Here is a 15,709-nt window from a genome sequence, read left to right on the forward strand (position 1 = left end):
AAGAAAAAAGGAGCCAAAAAAGGAAAGGGTTAAAAGAAGCCAGATATGGTAGGATAAGAGAAAAGAATACAAAAAGGGAAAAACTGAGAGTCGCCAGAAGTTGAAGGGCAACAACAGAAGCCACAAGTAGAAGGGTAACAACAGAAGTGGAAGGACAACAGAAGCCACAAGTGAAAGGGGAACAACAGAAACCAGAAGAGGAAGGGCAACAACAGAAGTGGAAGGGCAACAGAAGCCACAAGTGAAAGGGGAACAACAGAAACCAGAAGAGGAAGAGCAACAACAGAAGTGGAAGGACAACAGAAGCCACAAGTGAAAGGGGAACAACAAACCAGAAGAGGAAGAGCAACAAAAGAAGCCTGAAATGGAAGAGTAATAACAGAAGCCAGAAATGTAAGAGTAAGAGAAGCCAGAAATAGAAGGATAAGAATAAAAAAAATAAAGGAAGAATGGCAGAAGTGAGAAATGAAAGGATGACAGAAGACAGAAATCGAAGGGTGAGAGAAGCCAGAAACAGAAGGTTAAGAAAAACAGAAACGGAAGGGTAAGAGAAGCGAGAAATTGGAGGTTAAGAGAAATCAGAAACGGAAGGGCAAGAGAAGCCAGAAACGGAAGGATAAGAGAAGCCAGAAATGGAAGGGTAAGAGGAAAGAAAACAAAAAGGAAAAAAATTGAGAACCGCCAGAAGTTGAAGGGCAACAACGGAAGTGAAAGGGCAACAACAGAAGCTACAAGTGGAAGGGTAACAGCAGAAACCAGAAGAGAAGGGCAACAACAGAATTCACAAGTGGAAGGGTAACAGCAGAAACCAGAAGAGAAGGGCAACAACAGGAGCCAGAAATGAAAAGTAAAAGTAAGAGAATCCAGAAATAGAAGGGTACGAATAAAAAAACAGACATGGAAGAGTGACAGAAGCGAGAAATGGAAGGATGACAGAAGCCAGAATTTGACAGAGAAGCTAGAAACAGAACGGTAAGAGAACCACAAACGGAAGGGTAAGAGAAGCGAGAAATTGGAGGGTAAGAGAAGCCAGAAATGTAAGGTTAAGATAAACCAAAACGGAAGGATAAGAGAACTAGAAACGGAAGGGTAAGAGAAGCGAGAAATTGGAGGATAAGAGACGCCAGAAATGGAAGGCTAAGATAAACCAAAAACGGAAGGTTAAGAAAACTAGAAACGGAAGGGTAAGAGAAGCGAGAAATTGGAGGGTAAGAGAAGCCAGAAATGGAAGGCTAAGATAAACCAAAAACGGAAGGATAAGAAAACTAGAAACGGAAGGGTAAGAGAAGCGAGAAATTGGAGGGTAAGAGAAGCCAGAAATGGAAGGTTAAGAGAAACCAAAAACGGAAGGATAAGAGACGCCAGAAACGGAAGGATAGGAGACGCAAAAACTGGAAGGATAAGAGAACCAGAAACGGTACGGTAAGAGAACCAGAAACGGAAGGGTAAGAGAAGCGAGAAATTGGAGGGTAAGAGAAGCCAGAAATGAAAGGATAAGAGAACCAGAAACGGTAGGTAAGAAAACCAGAAACTGAAGGGTAAGAGAAGCGAGAAATTGGAGGGTAAGAGAAGCCAGAAATGGAAGGTTAAGAGAAACCAAAAACGGAAGGATAAGAGAACCTGAAACGGTAGGGTAAAGAAACCAGAAAAGGAAGGGTAAGAGAAGCGAGAAATTGGAGGGTAAGAGAAGCCAGAAATGGAAGGTTAAGAGAAACCAAAAACGGAAGGATAAGAGACGCCAGAAACGGAAGGGTAAGAGAACCAGAAACGGTGGGTAAGAGAACCAGAAACTGAAGGGTAAGAGAAGCGAGAAATTGGAGAGTAAGAGAAGCCAGAAATAGAAGGTTAAGAGAACCAGAAACGGTGGGTAAGAGAACCAGAAACTGAAGGGTAAGAGAAGCGAGAAATTGGAGAGTAAGAGAAGCCAGAAATAGAAGGTTAAGAGAAACCAAAAAAGGAAGGATAAGAGACGCCAGAAATAGAAGGTTAAGAGAAACCAAAAAAGGCAGGATAAGAGACGCCAGAAATGGAAGGATAAGAGAACCAGAAACGGTAGGGTAAGAGAACCAGAAACTGAAGGGTAAGAGAAGCGAGAAATTGGAGGGTAAGAGAAGCCAGAAATGGACGGTTAAGAGAAACCAAAAACGGAAGGGTAAGAGGAGCCAGAAACGGAAGGGTAAGAGAACCAGAAACGGTAGGGTAAGAGAAGCCAGAAACAGAAGGTTAAGAGAACCAGAAACGGAAGGGTAAGAGAAGCAAGAAACGGAAGGTTAAGAGAACTAGAAACGGAAGGGTAAGAGAAGCCAGAAACGGAAGGTTAATAGAAGCGAGAAATTGGAGGGTAAGAGAAGTCAGAAATAGAACGGAATGCATCGCCATGAATGGACGTCACATTGAGCATCTCTTATGAACAAGTGTTGAAATCTCAGAAAGAATGTGTTGTAGGACCCATGTTTATTAGGTCTTATTTTCTTGCTTTGATGCATATTATCACCGCCTAAAATATTGGAAACTTTTTTTAACATCCTGTATACGATCTAGTACTTCACACTCGACAAAATATCGACAATTACTCATTAGTGGCCAATATACATGATCATGAAATTAGAAATAGTGAACAAATTAATATTCCATATTGTAGATTACACGAGAGCAACACAAACTTTTCAATTATGGGGATGAAATTACATGATAAGCTCCCCAGTCAATATTATAAATTACCAATCAATAGCTTCAATACTAGATTTTACAATTGGTTATTAAATAATCCTTTTTATTCTGTTCCTGAGTTTTTCAATACAAAAATGTATGAAATTGTTTTTTAATAAATACATTTAATTGCAATTACTTACTAGTCCACACCTGTGGAATAACAGTTAGCGAGTCTGGCAGCGAAACCAGGTGGTCCGAGTTCGATTCCCGGTCGGGGAAAGTTACCTGGTTGAGGTTTTTTCCGGGGTTTTCCCTCAACCCAATATGAGCAAATTCTGGGTAACTTTCGGTGCTGACGTCGGACTCATTTCACCGGCATTATCGCCTTCATCTCATTCAGACGATAAATAACCTAAGATGTTGATAAAGCGTCGTAAAATAACCTAATAAAAAAAGTTACAACTAATACATTAAGGGTGAATTGTTTTCTTTAATTTAAAAGTTTCAAATTATTTCATGTTTTCCTTGCATTATTTAAATGTTACTGTTTATTTTATTATTATAATATGCATTACAAGAGCAGTATTTTGAAGTTTCCATGTTCGAGGAAAAGTTTGAAAAAGCGAAACGTAGTTGAGCTTTTTCAATTTCCGAGAATTGAAAGAAAACATACCGCTCGTGTATCGTATATTATTTTGTGCGAAGATCGTTTATTACATACCTGAAAGAGGAATTTCTAATTAGTTGCAATGAAATCTCCATCTTGGTTTCTGTTCAATGACGGCAAATTTGTAAAACAAAAATATCTATCTTCAACATTGCTGCTTTAAAATATTTTCTGTGTTTACTATACTCCAATAGGCCGTGATATACGTCTGTCTTTTTTTTTTCCCCCAGTCTATGATGAGTCTGGAATCTTGGTGATTTTTTCCGGCTTCCTTAATATTACTTGCATCACGAATGCAGTAACTTTAGTGGAGTTGTAGAGTTTACTTAATTTTTGCAAATATTTAAAAACAATAATTAACAGTGCAATTCAGGTGAAATTGCAGTGGTAAGTTTCCAACTTATAATAATATTATTACTATATTGTACGTCTCTAAAAATAATAAGTTAAAAGCTAAAGCAGTAAAATCAATATGTCACTTAAGCGGTAAGAAGAGGGAAATTGTTGTGTGTGTTAGGTTGGGAATACTGAATATGGAATTTTAGACTTCCCGCGGATTGGTTTTGTGCGGAAACCAAGCAAATACATCTCGCACAAATGTTATTGTTTTTTTTTTTCCTCAAATGTATTATATGTTTTTCAATGAACAGTAGAACCTCTATTATCCGTGGTAATGAAAGGGAATGGACTGAACGGTTAATCGAAAAAAATCGGATAATCCATACCATAAGATTTTCATAAATAAAGTGCATAATGTTTACGCCTATAGTTTCGTTATTTCTTCCGTGGTGGTGATCAGAATTTCATTAATTTAGGTCTGGTTATGAGTGACGGGTTTTAAGGACTAAAGGAACTCCTTGTAATAATTGTCTGCCGGAAGATAAGAGTAGAGGTATCATGTTGTAGATTTACACACTCGTACTTTATACAATTTACCTTTTTTTCATTAAATCGCGCGTCCACACCTGTGGAGTAAGCGCGTCTGGCCGCGAAACCAGGTGGCCCGGGTTCGAATCCCGGTCGGGGCAAGTTAACTGGTTGAGGTTTTTTCCGGGGTTTTCCCTAAACCCAATACGAGCAAATGCTGGGTAACTTTCGGTGTTTGACCCCGGACTCATTTCACCGGCATTATCACCTTTATATCATTCAGACGCTACATAACCTAGATGTTGATACAGCGTCGTAAAATAACCCAATAAAAAATTAAATCGCGCACAGTTGTAAAGCCAATCTCGTATTCTGATTCGATAAGAGATAAAGTTTCTGCTTTCCTAAATCTCTCAATTATTACTCTTTTCTTACACTTAGCACAACACGTTTTCCTTCGACACCCATTGAAGATATTTTACATATTATGTTATACAGAACGTCCACACCAACAGTAGAACAAGGACTGAATTGTACACGGGTTTTGCGATTGTGTGGCAGTTCTTGAGGTCATTTTCTTGAAAGCAGGTAGTCATTACATCACATATTCATTATATATGAGGTCTCGCCTACCTCATTGAATATTACACGACTACTATGAAGTAGGCAATGTGTATTATCATCATTTAATTCGAGAAAAATTCGTTCCGGCACCGGGAATCGAACCCGGGACCTCTCAGCTCTGCGCGCTGAGTGCTCTTTCCAACTGAGCTATGCCGGGACACGATCCACGGTGCCGGCCGAACTCCTTTCGTTGTAATGTTTTTACGGCCTTACTGCCTGCACTTTAGACAATGTAAGTCATACATACAGGAGCGTAGGGGAGAGTCGGGTAGTATCGGACAGTGCGTTTTTTCATCTACCACCATATGGTAATACCTGAATGACATGGTTACGTTTCTCTATGCGACATCACAGAAACGTAACCATGTCAATCAGGTACTATCATCGTGTGGTAGATGAAAGAAACTCACTGTCCGATATTACCCGATGTCCAATACTACCCGACTCTCCCCTATATTTAAATGACTTTATGGCCATATTCAACATCAGTTTGTGATAACTGCTAACAGTTAATACATCACATATTCATAATATATGAGGTCTCGCCTACCTCATTGAATATTACACGACTACTATGAAGTAGCCAATGTGTATTATCATCATTTAATTCGAGAAAAATTCATTCCGGCACCGGGAATCGAACCCGGACCAGTTGGAAAGAGCACTCATCGCGCAGAGCTGAGAGGTCCCGGGTTCGATTCCCGGCGCCGGAACGAATTTTTCTCGAATTAAATGATGATAATACAAGTAGTGATTGTTTTAAAAGTTGAGAAAAATATCTCCTCAAACAAATAATTGTATAGGACTTCATATTTTGTCCTGTAAAAGAGAGAGAGAGAGAGAGAGAGAGAGAGAGAGAGAGAGAGATAGTCGGATAATCCGCCAATCGGTTAATAGGGTGACGGATAATTGGGGCTCTATTGTATTCTGACGAAGCCTAAAATTGTATGTCTAATGGCCAAAATTAATTGAACTGAATATCGCTAAAGCAAAGAAAAACAGCTGGCTAACAGACTAGAGGTGAGGAGAGGCTCATGAATATGTCCAATACGAAAATTCCCCAAGTGCGGCAGACAAGGTTACTAACGCAGGGATCTAGTTTAAGTATTCTTAACTCCGCATCAGACAGAGGCAGATCAGATCCACTCGGGCAGAATCCCCCACGGGGACTTGAAATCCCGACCTTACAGTCCAGTCGTTATTCATTACTCCCGGGGACCCGGCCGAGCCACTGGCCCCCGTTACACCGCCGAACATTAATTAATATCAAAATAAAACACAGCGGGTTGTGTAAAACAATTCGCAAGGCTAGCCCTTATTACGGAACACAATTTCACTACATCACCTGTCAGGAATATGCGAAGCCAGATCCATCTGCCGGGCGCACCACTCACCTGCAAAGAGAGAGATAGACAGTGAGATGAGGGGGTTAGGAAATTTCAGTAACGAGCAATTATCAGACTCGCAGGTGATCAGGGATGACAATTCTCGTCTGGGAACAAATTGACTAGCCATTGGATTAACTATTAGTCCAGGAGACATATCAATATAGTTAGCAGTTCAGATCCATTTTTAGAGAGGGTGCCAACAGATCAGATCTTCGCCGTCTGCAGGAAGCAAATCCCCTCCTCGCTGTATCAGTTTGATTAGCACTCCAGGTTTTATCAGCCTGTAGTAATCATCCAGCCAAATTCTGCAAACTTTCATCAATGGGATAAAATAATTGTAACAGATATTAGCTACATCGGAATTTTATTAGCGTAGATTATTCGATCTTTCTCACTTTCATTCCTGACAGACAGGTAAAACCCTGATTACACGTACAACACAAAATTTTTAATGAAAATTTCATGTCAATGAAAACAATGTTAGGCTTCTCAATACCGAACGTTTCAGTTTATGAAAAAAATAAAATAAAATTTTATTCCGGACTGAATAAAGACGTAGGCTGGAAGGAAATATTATGAATGTATTAACAACAGTAACAACATGATATAAAATCTGAAAGATAAAATTTATAAAACAGTTATATTACAGGTTGTTCTTTATGGTTGTGAAACTTGGACTCTCACTTTGAGAGAGGAACATATGTTAAGGGTGTTTCAGAATAATGTGCTTCGGAAAATATTTGGGGCTAAGAGGAATGAAGTTACAGGAGAATGGAGAAAGTTACACAACACAGAACTGCACGCATTGTATTCTTCACCTGACATAATTAGGAACATTAAATCCAGACGTTTGAGATGGGTAGGGCATGTAGCACGTATGGGCGAATCCAGAAATGCATATAGAGTGTTAGTTGGAAGGCCGGAGGGAAAAAGATCTTTGGGGAGGCCGAGCCGTAGATGGGAAGATAATATTAAAATGGATTTGAGGGAGGTGGGATGTGATGATAGAGACTGGATTAATCTTGCTCAGGATAGGGACCAATGGCGGGCTTATGTGAGGGCGGCAATGAACCTTCGAGTTCCTTAAAAGCCAGTAAGTAAGTAACAACATGATATAACTATTTTGGGCAACTATTAAATGTACATAGGCCAAATAGAAATAATCGGAACGAAATTCAAATACAAACTGCTGAGCCATTTATACCCGAACCCACACTTTCTGTAGTGGAAATTGCGATAAAAAAAATCTGAAAAAGTACAAGTCTCCAGATATCGATCAAATTCCAGCAGAATTAATACAAGAGGGTGGAAGCGCATTATCTAGCGAAATTTATAAGCTTGTAATTGCTATTTGGAAAAAGGAAATTGTACCAGAACAATAATTGTACCTATTTTTAAGGAGGGAGACAAGACTAACTGTAGTAACTTTCGAGGAATATCACTTTTGTTGACGTCGTACAAAATTTTGTCCCATATTCTTTTGAGAAGATTAATTCCATATGTAGATGAAATTATTGGGGATCATCAGTGTGGTTTTAGACGTTATAGAACGACTATTTATCAGATTTTTTGTATTCAACAGATACTGGAGAAAAAATGGGAGTAGTCTAGTAGGGTACAGTTATTCATAGATTTCAAAAAGGCATATGACTCGATTAAGAGGGAAGTTTTATATAATATTCTTGTTGAATTTGGTATTCCCAATAAACCAGTTCGATTAATTAAAATGTGTCTCAGTGAAACTTGTCCGTATAGGCCAGTTTCTATCTGATGCTTTTCCAATTCACTGCGGGCTAAAGCAAGGAAATGCACTATCACCTTTATTTTTTAACTTAGCTCTAGAATATGTCATTAGGAAAGTCCAGAATAACAGAGAGGGTTTACATCAGTTTCTTGTCTAGCGGATGACGTGAATATGTTAGGAGAAAATCCACAAACGATTAGGAAAAACACGGGACTTTTACTTGAAGCAAGTAAAGTGATAGGTTTCGAAGTGAATCCCGAAAAGACGAAGTATATGATTATGTCTCGTGATCAGAATATTGTACGAAATGGAAATATAAAAATTGGAGATTTATCCTTTCAAGAGGTGGAAAAATTCAAGTAACTTGGAGCAACAGTAACAAATATAAATGACACTCGGGAGGAAATTAAACGCAGAATAAATATGGGAAATGCCTATTATTATTCGTTTGAGAAGCTTTTGTCATCTAGTCTGCTGACAAAAATTTGAAAGTTATAATTTATAAAACAGTTAATATTACCAGTTATTCAGTATGGTAGTGAAACTTGGACTCTCACTTTGAGAGAGGAACAGAGCTTAAAGGTGTTTAAGAATAAGGTTCTTAGGAAAATATTTGGGGCTAAGAGGAATGAAGTTACAGGAGAATGGAGAAAGTTACATAACGTAGAACTCCACGCATTGTATTCTTCACCCAACATAATTAGGAACATTGAATCCAGACGTTTGAGATGGGTAGGGCATGTAGCACGTATAGGCGAATCCAGAAATGCGTATAGAGTGTTAGTTGGGAGGGAAAATACTTTTGGGGAGGTCGAGGATAATATTAAAATGGATTTGAGGGAGGTGGAATATGATGATAGAGACTGGATTAATCTTGCTCAGGATAGGGACCGATGGCGGGTTTATGTGAGGGCGGCAATGAACCTTCGGGTTCCTTAAAAGCCAAAAGTAAGTAACTAAGTAAGTATTACTGTATTACTTTGTTTTTGCCTGAGAGGAAAAGAAGAAATGTTGCCTTCAACTCCGCCAGAATAAATAAATAATAATTTGAACCCTTCGGGGTTTGAACTCTGGTATCCAGTGTGGTCAGCCTATGCTCTAGGCATTTGGCAGAAGCCTGCAGAAAAATAACTAACGAGGCACACAGGCACAATATATCTTTGTGCAGACTATTCTCTTGTAGAACCCTGCACAGCTCAAGTATAAAAACCAATCTCTTGCCAGAAAGCAGCTGATGGAACAGGGACGGTCTGCAGAGATAAACCTGCTTAGGGTTTAGAGTTCCTGTGAGTGGAGATTAAAATAGAATTACAACCCAGGAACAGAGAGAGAGGAGAAAAAAAACGAATGCCCCGTAATCTCCCAAAAAGAGTCAATTTTAAAACTGTCACGGGCTGAACAGTCACGCAACACAGCCGCGGTAACTGGTTTATAGCAGAATTGTACGGTCAAACGATCCTGTAAGCAGTGAGTGAGAAGTCCTTCTCTTAGAGGAAGCTGCCCGTGAAAACTCGACACTATTTTGTTATCGTAGACCGGAAGAATCAAACGCCGTGAGGAATTTGCAGAGCGGAAAAATTAACACCTTCGAAACGAATTTACATCCCTGTTCAACAAGATTACAGTCAGTGACCAGACGAGAGCTGAAACTGTGTTCAAAATCTGTTCAGCGATATAATTCTGAACGCCTGAAACAACTTGTTTGTACAGTTATATTAATAACTGTGGTAATAGTTGAAGATTTGCACTATAAGTATTAGCCGTAGGGTTATTCAAAAGTCACGATAAAGCATCGTAATTTTGTTAAAATATTTATGGAAAAATTATAACAGTTTCATTCTTTAAAGAATAAAGTTTAATCAGATATGAAACAATTTCAAAACATTCCGATATGGCCGCAATTTTTGTCCTCTATCATTTTTTCTAGGAAGTGAACACTAGTATAGTCGCGACGCTGTTATTCCCGGCATGACTCCTCCTCTTTGCTTACGTCTTAGGAAGTGAAGGCTATATAAAGTCTAGGTAAATAGTATCGTCCGCCATTTTTGTTCTTTCGTTGCCGAGCTATCAGAAGAGAAATCTATTTGCCACACCGTTAAACATTATCATGTCGTAGCTCCTATGATAATAAATCAAACGCACTGTAATTGAGCAAATAATTGAGCTACAAATAACGTCCTCGTGTGCTTCCTGCGAACGCCAACGAAAGAGCCAAAATGGCGGGCGATTAATATTAAGTATTTATCGAGCCTTAGAAAATGCATAACGTCATCATCAGCGAATCACAAGACGCACATGTTTAAATGTAGCCGACCTGCAACGTGATTGGCTGCCGGAAATTAGAGCGACGGGATTATAAGAACAAAATCTTAAAGAATATCTTCAATTTCTTTTTAAATTACCACAATAACATACTCCAGGGTCCATAGATCAGATCCATTTAAGAGTTCTGAATATTTTGAGTGCGTTGGGACTACACTGATAGTAACACGGCTAATTCACATTTGTAGAGGCAAAACAATAACCTATTGTCAGCGCATTTCGACCTAGCGGTTCAAAGGTCAAGTAATGGACTGCATTTGTCACGCGTGCTTACTCCATTCCTGGACCATTCTCTTCAACTAAAGTCAGCTGAGACAGCCGGGATTACCATTGCTTCAGTTCACAGTTTTCAGTTCAGTGACTCGTGCGTGGTTTGTACATTTGTACGTGACCTTCATCCGCCAGTTCGAAATGCGCTGAATATAGTATGAATTACTAAAGAAACACATTAACTCACTCAAAGATAAATTATTAAATTTCTGTTTGTTCATTTATTTCATTTGCCATGGCAACTATAGCGAAACAATTGAAAGAGCAGTTTCTGTGAAAATAAGATAATTATTCCTTAGATACCGTAGTTTGGAATAACTCTGTACTATGCACGTATCAGTAAACAGAATTAATCGTAAGTAATGTTAATTTCAGGGGTTTTTTTCTTTGAGATATTTCAAACAAAGAAAGTTTAATACAATTTTGCTCGTTTTTGCTTCTTTTTCGAGATAAAAATGGCTTTATATAAAACATTTCATGAAGTGTTTTTGAAAAGCCATTTATTTAATTCCCAATATGCTCAGTTAATTTAAGAAAAAGCAGTGTATTATGATAAATTATTGAAATAATTTTAGTTTTTTCCTTTAAATATAAGTGCAGAAATTTGAACGAAATAAATGTAACTTCTCGTTCTGAAAGGGAATTTAATAATAATAATAATAATAATAATAATAATAATAATAATAATAATAATAATGGTTTATTTAACGTGCAGAGTTAAAGGCCATACGACCTTCTCTAACAATAACCAGGAGTAAAACTGCGATACAAAAAGCACTACAAATTTACAAAGTTCAGCGAGCGCACGCACGCACGCACGCACACACACACACACACACACACACACACACACACACACACACACACACACACACACAAACTGAAGCAGATAGTCATAATAAAATGTAAACAATAAATCAGTAGAAATGAGACATAATATAAAAAGAAAGAAAAAGGCATAATAAAATGTGAACAGTAAGTCAAAATAAATTAGACGTACAAGGTATAAAAATATGAGACAATATGATAATAATAATAATAATAATAATAATAATAAATAGTAAAGTATAAAGCATACAGTCAGCCGAGGTCCACCTTGAGAAGAAGTCGATCTATGAGCCTACAGTCAACTCTTTCAAGATGAAATATGGCTTAATTCACGTTGAGGTATTCGGCTTGCTCATAGGTGCTGGAGGGACTATACCAGCTTTTTTCGAAGAATTTCGACGGCAGTTTGCTCTGCCAACATCTCTGAGAGATGACATTGTGATAATTGTATTAAAAAATCCTGCCAAATCCTAATTAATCACATGGTGCCACATTAATAGCAATTGTAATTTTTCACACACTTTTCTTTGTTTCCCTTCTTTAACATTTAATATCTATGTTTACATATGCATAATAATATTTTTTGGGGATATACTGAGTCCGTAAGGGATACCCTCAATGGGGGGGGGGTAGTTTATTATTATTATTATTATTATTATTATTATTATTATTATTATTATTATTATTATTATTACAATATTTTAGATGCACACAGCAGGAAAATTATGATTATAAGTAACTCAAATTATCACATTAGGATAGATAAACCATTATCGGGAACTATGATTAAACAAAAAAAGAATTTACTGTCTCAGATAGCAGCAAGAGTGGATTCCGGGGCCTTCTTTGAAATTTTTACAATGAGTATATTCACGGAGCCGTTCGGGATTGAAACTGGGACCATTCAATGTGTCCAAATGCTATACATAGTTACAATTATGTTGCTTCTAGAAATTGTCTTCCGCATAACACCACAATTAACTTACTACTAACATAAAAATCAGAATCAAAGCCAATTATCAAACAAAACACAATCGATGTGTCCATTTCAGCCGACTGGTTGCCATGACGCTACAGGCAAGGAACTACAAAATTATACCTACAACCCATGCATTCTGAAAGTCGACTACACCTTTAAAGCAACTTGCTAAAAGAATGAAGTCATATTTTAAAATATCTTAAATGTGACAAGGAAGAACTTCACCCCTACTCCCCCCTTCATAAATATCACACTACCCCTCCACGAACTAACAATGTTCACTAAATATAAATTTTTCCTTCCATCCTCCAGGCTTAAGAATTATATCCGCTCCATCTGGCATCACTCCATAAAAAAAACTTGAATAGCGCTTGAATTAATGCATTAGGCCCAGGATGGACACTGAGGGGAAAATAAAAGGTAAAACCGTCCTTGAAAAGATACTCGGGGCTGAGGGTAAGTAATTATGTGGCCTCGAATCCTACTGATCATTTGTTTCACCCCGGGCAATCCTGCTTCACTGAAGAAACTTGGAAAATATTGAAAGTGGTAAAGGGACGATAGATTGCGTAACTTAGTAGGAGAAACGAGAGGAGGGGATTCGACGCCAAGCACAAAATACAACTAGAAATATAGACGGCTGATCAGTAGTATTGAGAATTATATTAATTAAAAACTCATTAATACATGCCAACGCCCTCTATGCAAGAAACATCAAAACAAATACACGAACTGCAATAGTCAAGTCTATCCAATCCCCTTCGGCGGTTGAATGATTACACCTTCACTCTGTTATGCAGGCGGCCAGGGTTTGTATCCCGGTCAGGCCTGGGATTTTTTCAGTGAAAACTCCGTAGTGACACTTGTGGCGGGCAAAGTTGCAGTTGGGGTTTTTTTCCGGGGTGCTCCCGTTTCCTATACATAATTTCGTCATCATTTCATAGCATTCCCTGAGCATCGGCTGACGACGCACGGAGGGGGCTGGCTTAAAGACGAGAGGGATTATCTGCTCGAATCTTAGTGTAGTCAGCCGATGGGAGTTTGGGAATGCGTCTAGCATGAGGGTTAGCGCAATAGATCTTGAAAGGTGGTACTGCCCAATTTCCAAAATTCCATCTCATCCCATTCCTCCTAGACTGTAGAAATACCTCGCCTCTGGAATTTTTTTACCTAATGATGTCAGGGACTACCGGACATTACCACAATTCAAAATTAAATTAGGAAAATTTTGTCTTATTTCATGGTTTTTAAGTATTGCTGGATGTGTTAATTTGTGGTATCGCTCTAGATTTAAAATTGCAAGTTTCTTGTTTATACATGCATTCGTTAATAACTTAGTCCTGTTAATTAACTAGGATATAGGTAATTATTATAGCTAATCACTCAAAGTTTTGACTAGTCTGTATATTTTGTGTGCTTTTACGTTGTTTATAGTCTGACTGTCTTTTATTACTGTAGTTGTATTTCTAGTGGTGTGGAAGAGAAGACCTCATGGTCTTAACTGTACCACAATTAAATAAATAAAATTAAATTAAAAAATAATTACATAAAAGTAATTAAATAACATTAAACTGAATAAAAATAAATAATTAAATATATCTAAATTAAATAAAGAATTAAATAAATTTAAATAATTAAATTAAATAAAAATTAAATTAAATTAAATTAAAAAGTATTTAAATAAAATAAAATAAAAAATAGTTAAATAAAATAAATTAAAAAATAGTTAAATAAAATTAAATTGAATAAAATAATAGTTAAAGAAAATTACATTAATAATAATTAAATAACATTTAAAAATAATGACATCAATTTAAAGATAAATAAAAAAATAAAAAATAATTAAATAAATTTTAAAATAAATAAAAAGGTTTTAAATTAAATAAAAAGATTTAAAAATAAATAAAAAATTAAAATTAAATAAAAAAAGTTTAACTAATCAAATAAATTTGAAAATAAATAAAAAATGTAAAAAGAAATAAAAATTTTAAAATAAATAAATAAAATTTAAAATAAGAAAAAAAAATAAATAAATAAGAATTAAAATAAACAAATAAATTTTAAAATAAACAAATACATTTTAAAATAAATAAATAGCCTACATTTAAAAATAAATAAATACATTTTAAAATAATTGAATAAATTTAAAATAACTAAATTAATTTACAACTGAATAAATTTAAAATAAATAAAAAAATTAAAACAAAAAATTACAATAAATAAAAAAATTAAAATAAATATAAAATACACAAATAAAAATTTTAAATAAATAGGAAAGTTTAAAATAAATAAAAAAGTTTAAAATAAATGAAAAGGTCTAAAATAAATTTAAAAATCTAGAAATATATAAAAATGTTTTAAATAAATAAAAAAATTTAAAATAATCGTATAAATTTAAAAATCAAATAAATTTGAATAAATTTTAGTAAATTTAAAAAATGTGAAGTAAATTTTAAGCAAAATTAGATTAAATTAAATAAAATTAATTCATTTCAATTATATAAATAAATGTAGTGCCAATAAAAAATATGCATTTGTATTTATTTCTCATATCAGCGATCAACATGATTCTTTCAGATATCGGTGACTCGATAGCCACATGTGAATCTTGATGTGATAAGTTTGGATTCAATCTACAACTCTTTCTGAGGAGTTGTACCCAGGCCAAGAAGCTAAGAGCAAACAGAAATGAACGATTGAAAGGTGAAAAAGGTTGAAATATTACAAGTGAAGCTTGGTCATGTAAGTGTCCCATTTCTTTAAAGATTCATCCGGAAGTTTATCTTAACGTCTTACGAAAACCACGGGAAGACGCAGACTAGAGGTCTTAATTTAGGAGACAAGCCAATTGGCTATGCTTGTTGACTGTAAGAAAGGTGTTCACGCTAACGGCCTGAGAGATGGGCGCAGTGGATTAATGCGGACAGGGGAACAAAGAGTGCAGGCAAAAGAGAGGCTTTGCAAGTTTGCAATTATCAGAGGAAAATCTTTCACGTCAAGGCGAAACTCTTAGAAAGTCTGAGTATATCTAAATACTGATTCATATCATCCTTGTAATTACGTGAAACGCTTCTGCTCTCGCTTGGGTGTTATTGTGATATTTAGGCTTTTAACGAATTGGTTCTTAGTTAAAAGAATTTTCAATATCATTCACTTACTTACTTACTGGCTTTTAAGGAACCCCGAAGATCATTGCCGCCCTCACATAAGCCCGCCTTTGGTCCCTATCCTGATCAAGATTAATCCAGGCTCTATCATCATATCCCACCTCCCTCAAATCTTCCCATCTACGTCTCGGCCTCCCCAAAGGTCTTTTCCCCTCTGGCCTCCCAACTAACACTCTATATGCATTTCTGGATTTTTCCATA

At 36.4% G+C, this 15,709-nt stretch overlaps 1 protein-coding gene and 1 non-coding gene across 10 annotated transcripts in view; both read right to left on the minus strand.

Annotated features, from left to right (window-relative positions):
- The window catches only part of tutl (immunoglobulin superfamily member turtle), a 985,149-nt gene that overhangs the window by 865,509 nt on the left and 103,931 nt on the right, over window positions 1–15,709 (minus strand). The window lies entirely within an intron of this gene.
- On the minus strand, window positions 4,892–4,968 carry TRNAC-GCA (transfer RNA cysteine (anticodon GCA)). The gene has a single exon. It is a non-coding gene; the product is annotated as a tRNA-Cys (tRNA).

The sequence above is a fragment of the Periplaneta americana genome, chromosome 2, assembly GCF_040183065.1.
Source record: "Periplaneta americana isolate PAMFEO1 chromosome 2, P.americana_PAMFEO1_priV1, whole genome shotgun sequence".
Classification (NCBI taxonomy): domain Eukaryota; kingdom Metazoa; phylum Arthropoda; class Insecta; order Blattodea; family Blattidae; genus Periplaneta; species Periplaneta americana.